The sequence below is a fragment of the Mus caroli genome, chromosome X (assembly GCF_900094665.2).
Source record: "Mus caroli chromosome X, CAROLI_EIJ_v1.1, whole genome shotgun sequence".
Taxonomy (NCBI): Eukaryota; Metazoa; Chordata; class Mammalia; order Rodentia; family Muridae; genus Mus; species Mus caroli.
Window position 1 is genome coordinate 110166467 of NC_034589.1, and position 12093 is coordinate 110178559.

The following is a 12093-nucleotide window of genomic DNA, read 5'->3' on the forward strand; positions in this document are numbered from 1 at the left end:
CTGTGTTCCACTCACCAGAAGTCTCAAGATCCTGTGTTGGGTGTCCTGGGTAGCTGGCGGGTGTCAGCTGACCCCACGCCCCAGCCACCCCGGTGCTGGTCAGACAGGAAGAGGACCCCTTTGTTTATACTCCCTGAATACACTCAAGGTGTGTCTCATTAATACCACATGGCTTCTTTAAACAATCAAGTTGACAATCAAAATTAACCATAAAACAAATATTTTGAGTAAATATTCCAGAAATTAAAAACTTACTAGCATATGTAAAGGGATTTCCTTTCAAAGTCCTTAATTTTGTTGTCAACTTGATATACCATGTTATCGAAAACAAGCTTATTCTAACATATAAGACTTATTTCTTGGTATTATTCATTTATGATATTTATTACTTGAGGCCATGTTGTTGTTAATAATTCCATAGGAGTAGAGTGGAGACTTATTAATGCAGTGATTAGATGAGGGTAAGAACAAAAACTTTAGTGTTGAGGGTTTTATTTTTGTTTTTAATTTCATTTACATATCAAATGCTATCCCAAAAGTCCCCCACCCACTCCCACACCCACCCACTCCCACTTCTTGGCCCTGACATTCCCCTGTACTGAGGCTGATAAAGTTTGCAAGACCAATGGGCCTCTCTTTCCACTGGTGGCCCACTAGGACATCTTCTGATACATATGCAGCTAGAGACACGAGGGGGGGTGGTGGTACTGGGTAGTTCATATTGTTGTTCCACCAATAGGATTGCAGATCCCTTTAGTTCCTTGGGTGCTTTCTCTAGCTCCTCCATTGGGGGTCCTGTAATCCATCCAATAGCTGACAGTGGGCATCCACTTCCGTGTTTGCTAGGCCCTGGCATAGTCTCACAAGAGACAGCTATATCTGGGTCCTTTCAGCCAAATCTTGCTAGTGTATGCAATGGTGTCAGCATTTGGAGACTGATTATGGGATGGATCCCCAGATGTGGCAGTCTCTAGATGGTCCATCCTTTCATCTCAGCTGCAAACTTTGTCTCTGTAACTCCTTCCATGGGTGTTTTGTTCCCAATTCTAAGAAGGGGCTAAGTGTCCGCACTTTGGTCTTTGTTCTTCTTGAATTTCATATGTTTAGCAAATTGTATATTATATCTTGGGTATTCTAAGTTTCTGGGCTAATATCCACTTATCAATGAGTACATATTGTGTGAGTTCTTTTGTGATTGGGTTACCTCACTCAGGATGATGTCCTCCAGGTCCATCCATTTGCCTAGGAATTTCATAGATTCATTGTTTTTAATAGCTGAGTAGTACGCCATTGTGTAAATGTACCACATTTTCTGTATCCATTCCTCTGTTGAGGGGCATCTTTGTTCTTTCAAGCTTCTGACTATTATAAATAAGGCTTCTATGAACATAGTGGAGCATGTGTCCTTCTTACTGTTTGGAACATCCATATTTCTAATAATTGAAATATTTCAGCATTAAGCACTATAGATTCCAAATGGTAAATTTTGAGGGATATATTCTAGATACAGCATTAAGCCTTTGTGAGCTCTTACCTGCATTTTCCTTCAGTACTTATTTTCTATAAGTTAAGATAGAGCCAATTGCAAACATGCATTTCAATGTCAGGACAATTTCATTTGTGCTCTAGTAAATCTTTTGCTCCATTGAAAGGATCATGGAGAGTTCTTTCTGTTTTTCTCTGTGAATGGAGGGTATAACAAAGGTAGAATCAAAATGCCTTTCCTTTTCTTTCTTTGTTTCTCTCTCTCTCTCTCTCTCTCTCTCTCTCTCTCTCTCTCTCTCTCTCTCTCTCTCTTCCTTTCTTTTGCTCCCCCCCTCTCTCTTTGTTTCTTTCTTCCCCTTCTCTCCCTCTCTCTCTTTCTTTCTTTCTTTCTTTCTTTCTTTCTTTCTTTCTTTCTTTCTTTCTTTCTTTCTTTCTTTCCTGTCTTTCCTTTCTTTCTTCCTTTCTTAGTAGCCCTGGATGGCAGGTCTCTCTCTATGTAGATAACTCAGGTAAGCCTTGAATTCCGATAATTGCCTGCTTTTCCTTCTCAAGTGTTGATATTAAAGGAAGGTACTACCATACCCTGAGGTTCTTCTTAATTCCTCTTATGATAATTGTTAGCTTTGTGCCTCTTCTTTTTTTTAATTATTCTCTCATATATTACATCTCTACTGCAGTTTCCAATCCTTCTCCTCACAATCTCACTCCTGTGGGGCTGTGAAAGGCAGCCTGTTTTGGTTGATCCAGTAGAAGATCCAGTAGAAACCCAGTAGGAAACTCCACAAGGGACAGAACAGTGAGCCACATTCCCAGAGACAGATGCCTGACACCACAGAGCCCCCAGCTCCATAATTCTGTGACTATTATGAAGACAATGTTCCAAGCTTCTGACATTCTGGCTAGACTCCACCCCCATAATTACCTGGCAACAGCAAGGTAGCCCCACCCACTATAAAAGGGGCTGTTTGGCTCCTCCTCTCTCTTTAAGCTCTCAACTTTCTTACTTTCATCTCTAGTCCTCCTTCTCTCTCTCTCTCTCTCTCCCTCCCCTCTCCCTCCACGTGGCCCTGGCCAGTCTCTCTCCCTCTTTCTACCTTTTTCTCTTTCTCCCTGCCTTTCTACAATAAAGCTCTAAAACCATACACTGTCTCTACTCATCAAGGCCCACCATGCTTAAATGATGGGATTGGCTTTCCCCTAAAGAGCAGTATCTAACCTCCCACCAGAAGGCTTTCTTGCATTCCAGCCAATGGGCCAGGACTCTAGCCTTCTTAGAAACCACCCAGCACCCCCTTCTCTCTGCCCTCTTCTCTCCCCACCCCTCCAAGGCTTGCTGATGCACCACACAAGGCCCCAGGTTTTTTGTTTTTTGTTTTTTGTTTTTTGTTTTTTTTGTTTTTTTTCTCAGCTCTTCTGTGGTGTCCAGCTGTGTCTGGAATGCCTGAGACTGAGAACCTGATATCTCTGGCCTCTGTGAGGCCCAGAGACATGGGACTGCCCCTTGTCCACTCCTTTAGCCCATTTTGCACATCATGTCAGCAGAACAAATTGTAGGTCAAAGATTTTTGTGGCTGGGTTGATGTCTCAATCCTTCTACTGGAAGTCGTTACTGGGCACAGGAGACAGGAAGTTCTGGCTCCTACCTCCTATTACTATGAGATTTGCTACTCTTGTCGATTCTTCAGAATTTCCATTCACTAAGTTTCTACTTTGCCCTGAAATGACTAAAAGTCCAGTCATTTCTCCCTGAAATCTCTCCCTTCATCCCCCCCTTCACATGACTCCTGCTGTTACTATCCCCTCCCACCCACTCCCAGTCTTTTGGCAAAATCTATCCGATTTCCCTTTTCCAAGAGATCCATGTGGGTCCCTTTGATCTCCCCTTTATATCTAGAATGCCTGAGTCTGTGGATTATGTGATTACCTTTTAATTTACAGTTAATACCTACTTATAAGTGAGTATATACCATGTATATATCATGTTTTTGTTTTTGTTTTTGTTTTTCTGAGTCTAGGTTACCTCACTTGGGATGATTGATGTCCCTGAACAGAATGGTTAATGAAAATGTGGTATATTTTCACAACAAAATATTACTCAGTTGTTAAAAAGAGCACCATGAAATTTGCAGGCAAATAGATAAAACTAGAAAAACAACTTCCTTACATTCTCATTCTCAACTCTAAACTTTAAGAAGCCATGGAGGAAAAAAAGAAAAAGAAAAAGAAAAAAAAAGCTTTGTTGTTACTGTTTTTAAATTATTGTTTTTAAATTAATGATTCTTCAGATGCATGAGTACTTGAGCTTTTTATTCTTCCATTTGGCTTCTTCAAATTTCACACAAAGATTTGATGTTATATCTTACTGCATTAAAAAAATTCAAGCCAGGTGGTGGTGGCTCACACCTTTAATCCTGGCACCTGGGAGGCTGAGGCAGGCATATTTCTGGGTTCGAGGCCAGCCTGGTCTACAGAGTGAGTTTCAGTACAGCCCAGAGCTACACAGAGGAACCCTGTCTAGAAAAAAAGAAAAAAGAAAAAAGAAAAAAAAATGTAACAAGAATACCCTTAACTGTGCACAAACAAAAGGTGTCTGATAAGACTTACAAATAAGTGTATATGCATACTTTACTTTAGAAGCCTGCATCTTGTATGAAGTATCTCAGAATTAGTGAATATCTGTCAAAGTTAATCACTATTGTCAAGATTCCTTACACAGAACAAAGATGTTTTGTTTTCTCAACAGAGAATATGCAAGACCATTTTCATATATTTGTCATTAACAGTCCTACAACATTATTCTATCAGAATTGGTAGCAGCAATTTTGTGTTTGCACTTGTCTTACTAATAAGAACAGATAAAATTACCATTTGAAGTAATAACTGAAACAAAGAACTGTTAGCCATGCAATATCCTCATGTTTGACATCTTATTTTTCATATATCAACAAAATAACAAAACAAGAGTTGAAAGTCATCAACAACCTGCACTCAATTTAAATATACACTTACTGCTAAAACATTGTGCAAATAGCATGCAAATAATTGCTTATTATTTGTTTGTCTTCCAATCTATTATGAGATATAACATTGTCCAAGAGAAAGTGGAATTTTATAGTGTTTTTAACAACATGTCTTTTATAATTCATGATACTATTTCATAATAAATATTGTTTCAAAATTAATCTGCCTATTCAAGAAGGATTTATCATGACAAGGGAGAAGTAATAAATAAAGCATATTGTCATGTAAAAACAATATTTGCTATAGAACAGAAGCAGTAGTTATTCGGGTATATATAAATATGTACTTTTGATCCCATACACTTAAATTTGAATAGTTTTATAATCAATATCTGAAGAAACATTTAATTTAAAGTATTATATAAAACATAATCTTTTTTTCAATCTTTCAATTTTTTATCAAGCCTATAAAATTATGAAGTCTGGTAGAGGCCAAATATTCAAGGCAGGCTAATTTCCTAAGTATTTTAGCAGCAAATAGGGATAGCAAAGGAAAATAGAATGTATAATATAAAGGGTAAAAACATGATCATGTAATCTGATATATTTTAAAATCTCATGAGCATAAATTATCATGGTTCACTATGCATTAATGAGAGCTAGATCTTTATCAGAGAACACTTGCTTTGATGGTCCGTGAGCCATAATATGTCTGCCAGTTATGGCTTAGAAATATTCTCTAAAGCTTCCAAAAGAAAGCAAAGGCCATTCTCATTACATTCATCAGCCATTATTAGAAGAATGGGTGCCAAGTGCATTTGACGGTTCTTTTCCAAAGAATATATGCTGTGATTTCAGTATGTTTGCCACAGAATTGACAGATGTTCTTGATAAAATGCAAATTTCACACAAAGCCTGAAGTACTGTATCTAAAATGTGCATCATATACATGCATTTAGGGGAATGCCAGGGCCAAAAAAAATGGGAATGGGTGGGTAGGGAAGTGGGGGGGGAGGGTATGGGGGACTTTTGGGATAGCATTGGAAATGTAATTGAGGAAAATACGTAATAAAAATATTAAAAATTAAAAAAAAGAAAAAAATACATGCATTTATAAGGTTCTGCAGGGTCAAACAATGTATCTTAAATGGGGAATAGCCTTGTACTATGGGAAAGGTTGTAAACATGGTGATCCAGCCAGGAAAGGCTTTGATCTTAAGACAAAGTTTTCAGTTTGGCCATATTTAGTTCATACATTACCATAACAATGTGATATGGGGCAAATATGGTAGTCAGAGGTCATCTTGAAGGACTCACTTCTTTCTTCATTATGTCAGTTCTCAGATTCCAAATCTGAGTACTCAGGGTTGATGGTAAATTCTCCATCCCTGAGTTAGTATTTTTAAAATATTGTGGTTTTAAATAATTATTCAAAGTTTATTTCAAAATATGTATCAATATAGTTTATGTAGAGTGAACCTAAACCTTGGTGGAAATTTCCACCTTTATATTGCTTTGTTTCTTTCTGTTAGGTCATGAAGCTTTCCATCTCTTTATTAGAAGAAATCTTATAGTTTATGTTATTTGCCTTCAGTGGTAGCATGATCTTAAACATTTCATTCAGACTCAATACAATAATAAAAATAATTATATGATAATATAAAAATAATTTCATAATAGAGAAAAGGTAAAAAAGGCATTGACTAATGACCAAACATAGATTATGTAATACATTCTATTTAACACAATGATAATAAAAATCATAAATGCTCATTCATTACTTTCTTTGTGCTGTTTTAGGGTCAAACTGTTTCTTTACTGACACCATATCTATATAAGTACTTCAGTTAAATTGTATAAATTATTTTGTTATGCACTAATTTTGAGTTTATGTAGAGTAGATGAAACAGATTTTGCATACTCTAGTACCATTCTGATATTTTTCCCTTCGCAAATCGGCTATGTATATATAATCTTGTGATACTATAAATTCATCAAAACTTGAGAATTAAATTTTCAAAAGAAAAGAAAACAGTGAGACACCAAATGGGCTAGTGAAAAGGATCAGGTGGTAATGATACCTTCCACCAAGCCCGAAAATTTAGTTTTTTGCCCAGATTCAAGTTGCAATGCACGAGGTGTAAAGTGCAAGGTCGATAGAGAGATCTAACTCCTAAATCAGCACTAACAATGTCACACACACGTATGCACACATGCACACACATATCCATATACACACAACAGAATTTTTTAAATTAAAAAAAATTAAAAATACAGAGCCTATAAAAAATATAAACTTACAAATTTAATATTTTTATTCATTGATGTCAGATTTTGAAAACAAATTAAATATATAAAATTAAGATAAAAATTTAAATTTATATTATTTTATCCTAGATAATGCTTTATTGGGAAAATATTTTCTATTTGAAATTATGGCAACTGTTCTTCTCATCATTTTATGTATAACCTATGTCCTATGTATAAAGTATAAAGAATGAGGGCTCAGGAAATAGATTATTTGATAGAGGATTAGCTTCCATAATGTGATGGATTTCACCCCTGCTGCATAAAATGAAAAGTGGTGTTGCACCTGGCCAGGAAGTAGAGAAAAGAATATTAGCAGTTCAAATTTTTCCTTTACTACATAGGGTGTTCAAAGTCAGCCAGGGATAGAAGACTTGTTTTATTAAATGAGAAATGTATAGCTTTAGATAGATAGATAGATAGATAGATAGATAGATAGATAGATAGATAGATAGATAGATGATAGATAGATAGATAGATAGATAGATAGATAGATAGATAGATAGATAGATAGATAGATGAATATATATGAGACAGAGAGACAGAAAAAAGACAGAGAGACAACTAGAGACAAAGAGAGATAGGGAGAAAGGAAAAATGATTGCTCTCTCTTTTTATAGCACTAAAGACTCTAAAAAGCCAGACATTTGGAAGGTTATTTAATAAAATTCAATTTATGAATAAGTATATAAATTTTGGTACAGGAAAATTTACCCTAACTTTAAAAACAATCTTTTTGTAAAACTTATATTTACCATTCTGTGTCTTGCTTAATTCAATGCTCATTATATATTGAAAATTTAGCCATGTCTAATTGCTTTCTTTTGAAAAGGCAACATAATATTCCCCTATATTGTACCATTATTTATTTACACATTCATCTGTTGGGGTCATTACAGCTGTCTCTTAATCCTAGCTACAGTATATACTTTCTAATATTATAAACTTTAAAAGATCAGGTAAACTCCAAATTGATAGATTATTTTCTGAATAAGTAAAAAATTATTATTTTATCTTATGATTATTTGTGGCTATGTTTTAACGTGTTCATTTGTGTCTTTAAACTTTTTTCAAGAATGAAGAAGTTAGGCTGGGGAAATAGCTCAGAATTAAGTTTCTTGGCAGACCTGAGTTACATTCTAGGCACCCATATATGGCTCACAATCATCTGTAATTCCATTTTCTAGGTGGAACTGGTACACTTCATTGTTGTCTGTAGGCACTAGATGTGCAAGTGGTAAACATATATACATGTGGGCAAAATACTCAAACATGTGAAATCAAACCAAATCCTAAGAAAATGAATGAAGGAGTTGCAAAAAAGAATCAACAACAAAACAGCTGTAGTTGAGACATAAAGCAGGTTAAATTGGACAGTGAATGAGAATGACAACACACAGTTACTAATTCTTGTTCCTGGGATAATTGAATAATGATGTATTTTGGGACTCAAAGAGGACTTCATTGTTAAGGATAACTCAAGAGGAAATTAAACTGTAGGAGGAACAGAAGAAAATCACTAAGAAATTCCATGTTGGTGGTTAGAGAGATGACATACCAGTTAAGAATGGGCATGTCACAACTGCCTGTAACTATAGCTCTGGAGTACATCTGATATCTTTTCCTGGAACCTCTCAGGACCTGAACTCATGTGCATACACACACACAGACACTCCCTACCTTACACACACATGAAAATAAAGTCTTGAACACTAAAAAGAAGTTCCATTGTATTACAAACTTGTTATGGAGGTTTACAATAAACTCCATAAGTAAATAATCTCCATAAACTGAAACAGTTTTGTTAGTGGAGAAAAATATGTTCAGGTTGTGTGTTATTTCAAATTAAATCTGTGATGTAAACAATAAACCGGTCTTTGAACAAGGTTCTAAAATGAGCATCATGAAAGTGGTTTAGAATATATTTCCTAAAGACACATTACTATCACAGCATATGCCTGTTCTGTGAGTTAACAACCTTGAAAACTGTTGGGTCATAGATCCTCTAATTGCTTCTTTCTCTCCAAGAAATCTAGCCATATATTTTGCAGTTTTTCTCTTTCCATTGACAGAGAATTGACAAAAAAGCTAGAATAGCCTTGAATTCTCTCTCCCCCTTAAGACAGTGAGCAAGCTGAATTCAACCTTGAAAAAATACTTACATCTAATTCCTTTCAGCCTGTGACTCCTAGTTTGTAGGATAAATCATGCTAGGTCACATAGTATGGAATTTGTCCATTCTGCCTGAAAACCTGCAAGAGTCAGTAACTCTGATTATTTTAATGTTCTAAAGGAAAATGAATGACCTAAACTTTCTTGTTATGCCCCTCCAGTAATTCCCTATCTATATCTTTCCTAATTCTCTGCCAATTTCAGGTCTGATCTTGGTTGCCTATAGTAGTGATTATATTTCTTTTAATAAGGCTCATCTGAGATAAATCTCACGTCATTTTCCTGTCTCGGAACCTGTCACTTCTCTTACCTTACAAAGACTTTCAAGCTTGAAAATATCTTGTTAAAACACGGTAATACTGATATTTACTGCTTATAAATATTAGTTAAGATATACTTTTATTGAATGACGTACATACACATTAAAAAGTTTAAAAAAGTAGAGAAAATTGTAGGATAAGGATATCAATAAAAGGGCTATAGAACTTTACAATATATTTGTATTCAAATGTAACTGTCATTTCTAAAGAATCAAAACATCAAGTTCATAGAGTATATAAAATACAATGAACAGTAAGTGAAGCTGATTTGCAACTGAAAAAACTCTTCAAATTGAACTGTACCATGCTTATAGGACCCACATAAATGAGAAATGGAGACTTAGGGCTTCATTTTCATGCAGCATTCAATCACAGTCTTAGGGACACCAGCATTCCCCAAGTTGTAACAGTCACACACACAGAAGATACTATCATGACATGTTAACAGGATTTTAGCCTGGGAACAACAGACTAAACACTACAGACATATATTAGGCCATACCATCTAGTTCAGTGTCTATGTCTGTATAATGACACAATCATTGTTGCTCAGGTATTTTATTAAAAATACATCATTTTTAGGGTAAGATTCTTGGACATAGGCAGAGAAAACATTTAGGATTTCTAGGAGTTGTGCCATCCATATATTTTTACCTCAGTCTTTTTCTTTTATTAAGGTATTAAAATACCTTTAATGATATATTGTCTTGATAGAAATCAATTTGTTGATCCATAGTTTACTATAAATAGACAGACAAAAGGAAAATGAACCTAGAAAGAATAAAAAGCCAATTTTTTAATTGGTTTAAAATCAGCCAGTTTTGTCCCATATCTTCCTGATAGAAAGCCAAGTGATTTGATCCAAACTGGGAAACAGATGGAAGCATGTATTTAAGCACAATTAAATACAGAATTAAATACAGAAAATCTTCAAATATACTATAATTACATAAACACCTGTGCTAGAGCTTTTCATTTAGGATACTGTCAGGATACCAACTGGAAATAAGATGTTCTCATGGTTCATAACTGTCTTGAGGATGCAAGCTCAAATCATTTCATATAGATTTTAATATTAAAAATTATGAAGTCATTCTGTGGGTATTATCAGTGTTTTATTACCTGATGTATTTCCTACTCTCTTTATAGGTCCATACTAACTGATTCTTGACAATAAATGCATTGCTCTGCCTTCAGTATAGTAGATGTTATATGTTAATAAATATGTATGCTTATTTTTGGTTTATATGGAACCAGGTGAGTACATTTTAAATGCATTATTTGAGATGTTGAAGGTAGCAAAGGAAAAACATTATAGATGATACAAACTCCTAAGTTTGTTTGTTATCAAAGAGTGATGTTGCTATATCCCTGACAAATACTACTATCCATGTAGATCTTTCATGTGAAAACAGGACCCAGGATGAAGGGATGAGAAACAACCAAGTTCCCTAATGTATCTGGGGAAATCAGACTCCAGAGACCAGCATCAGGGTTCAGATCTGAGTTTATTGCCCAGCAATAAGCTTACATACAGTGTTTGAGTCAATCCCAAGCCCCTAAATACTTTGCCAATCATATCTATCTCACCACACCATCATGGTGCTCCAATGAAAGCATTACCTGTAATTCAGAAGGAGTGGAGGAAGTATAATCACCTGTGAAGACTTCCATGAAGACTCCCACTCTAGCTTGAGTTCCTTTTTGCTGTTTCACCGATTTGCTGGAATATAGACACACCTTTAATGCACACCTTTAATCACAAGTAATGAGATATAATTTAGGCTCAAACAAACTGACAAATCAGAGAAAGATTTGTCATAATGAATCAGAGGTGAGATACACATAATACTCTTGGGGATAGGAAAAAGAAGATATTTAAGAGCAGTGCAAGGGGGAATATTTGTTCTATTCCCTGAGAGATTCTTATCATTTAGTAACTTACACATCTTAATCATTTTATTTATTTACAGTTCAAATGTTGTCCTCCTTCCTGGTCTCCGTGTCAAAAACCCATCTCCCTCCCTTTACAACTAAGAGGGTGGTCTCCCAACTACTTATCCACTCCAGTCTCACCCCTCAGTCATCCCTCTTTGCAAAATATATATATATATATATATATATATATATATATATATATATATATATATATATATATATATATATATATATATATTGGTTTCTAGGGTTTTTTCTTAATTTTGCTTTATTTCCATAGCTTTATAACACAAATACAACCATTCTGTCATATTGGGGATGAAGGTATCTGTGCATATTTATAACCATTTGGAGATTAATTTATTAAGGAAAATAAGAGCTCTGCAAATGTTTTCATATTCTAATCTGTGAATGTGTGACTTAATTTATATAGCATATGAGTAAAAGAGACTTTGCTGATGTGACAAATTTATGAATCTTCAGCTAGGAAAATTATTCTGGTTTGCATGGGAGGGGCTTATGTAACTTACAAATGACTTTTAGAGAGTCAAACACATGGCAGTGGAAGTTGAAGTGAGATAGATTGAGGCAATTTGAAGGTGGAGGAAGGACCCACAGATTTGGGACTACAAGTGGCTTCTTAAAGCTGAAGAAGTTCAGAAAATAGAGGACACTCTACAAAGAATTCATGTCGGCCAATGCTCCAATTTTTTTTCTCCCCCTTTGAAAATACTTTATTCTTTTTTTTTAAATTTTTAATATTTTTTATTACATATTTTCCTTAATGACATTTCCAATGCAATCCCAAATGTCCCCCATACCCCCCCACTTCCCTACCCACCCATTCCCATTCTTTTGGCCCTGGCATTCCCCTATATTGGGGCATATAAAGTTTGCAAGTCCAATGGACC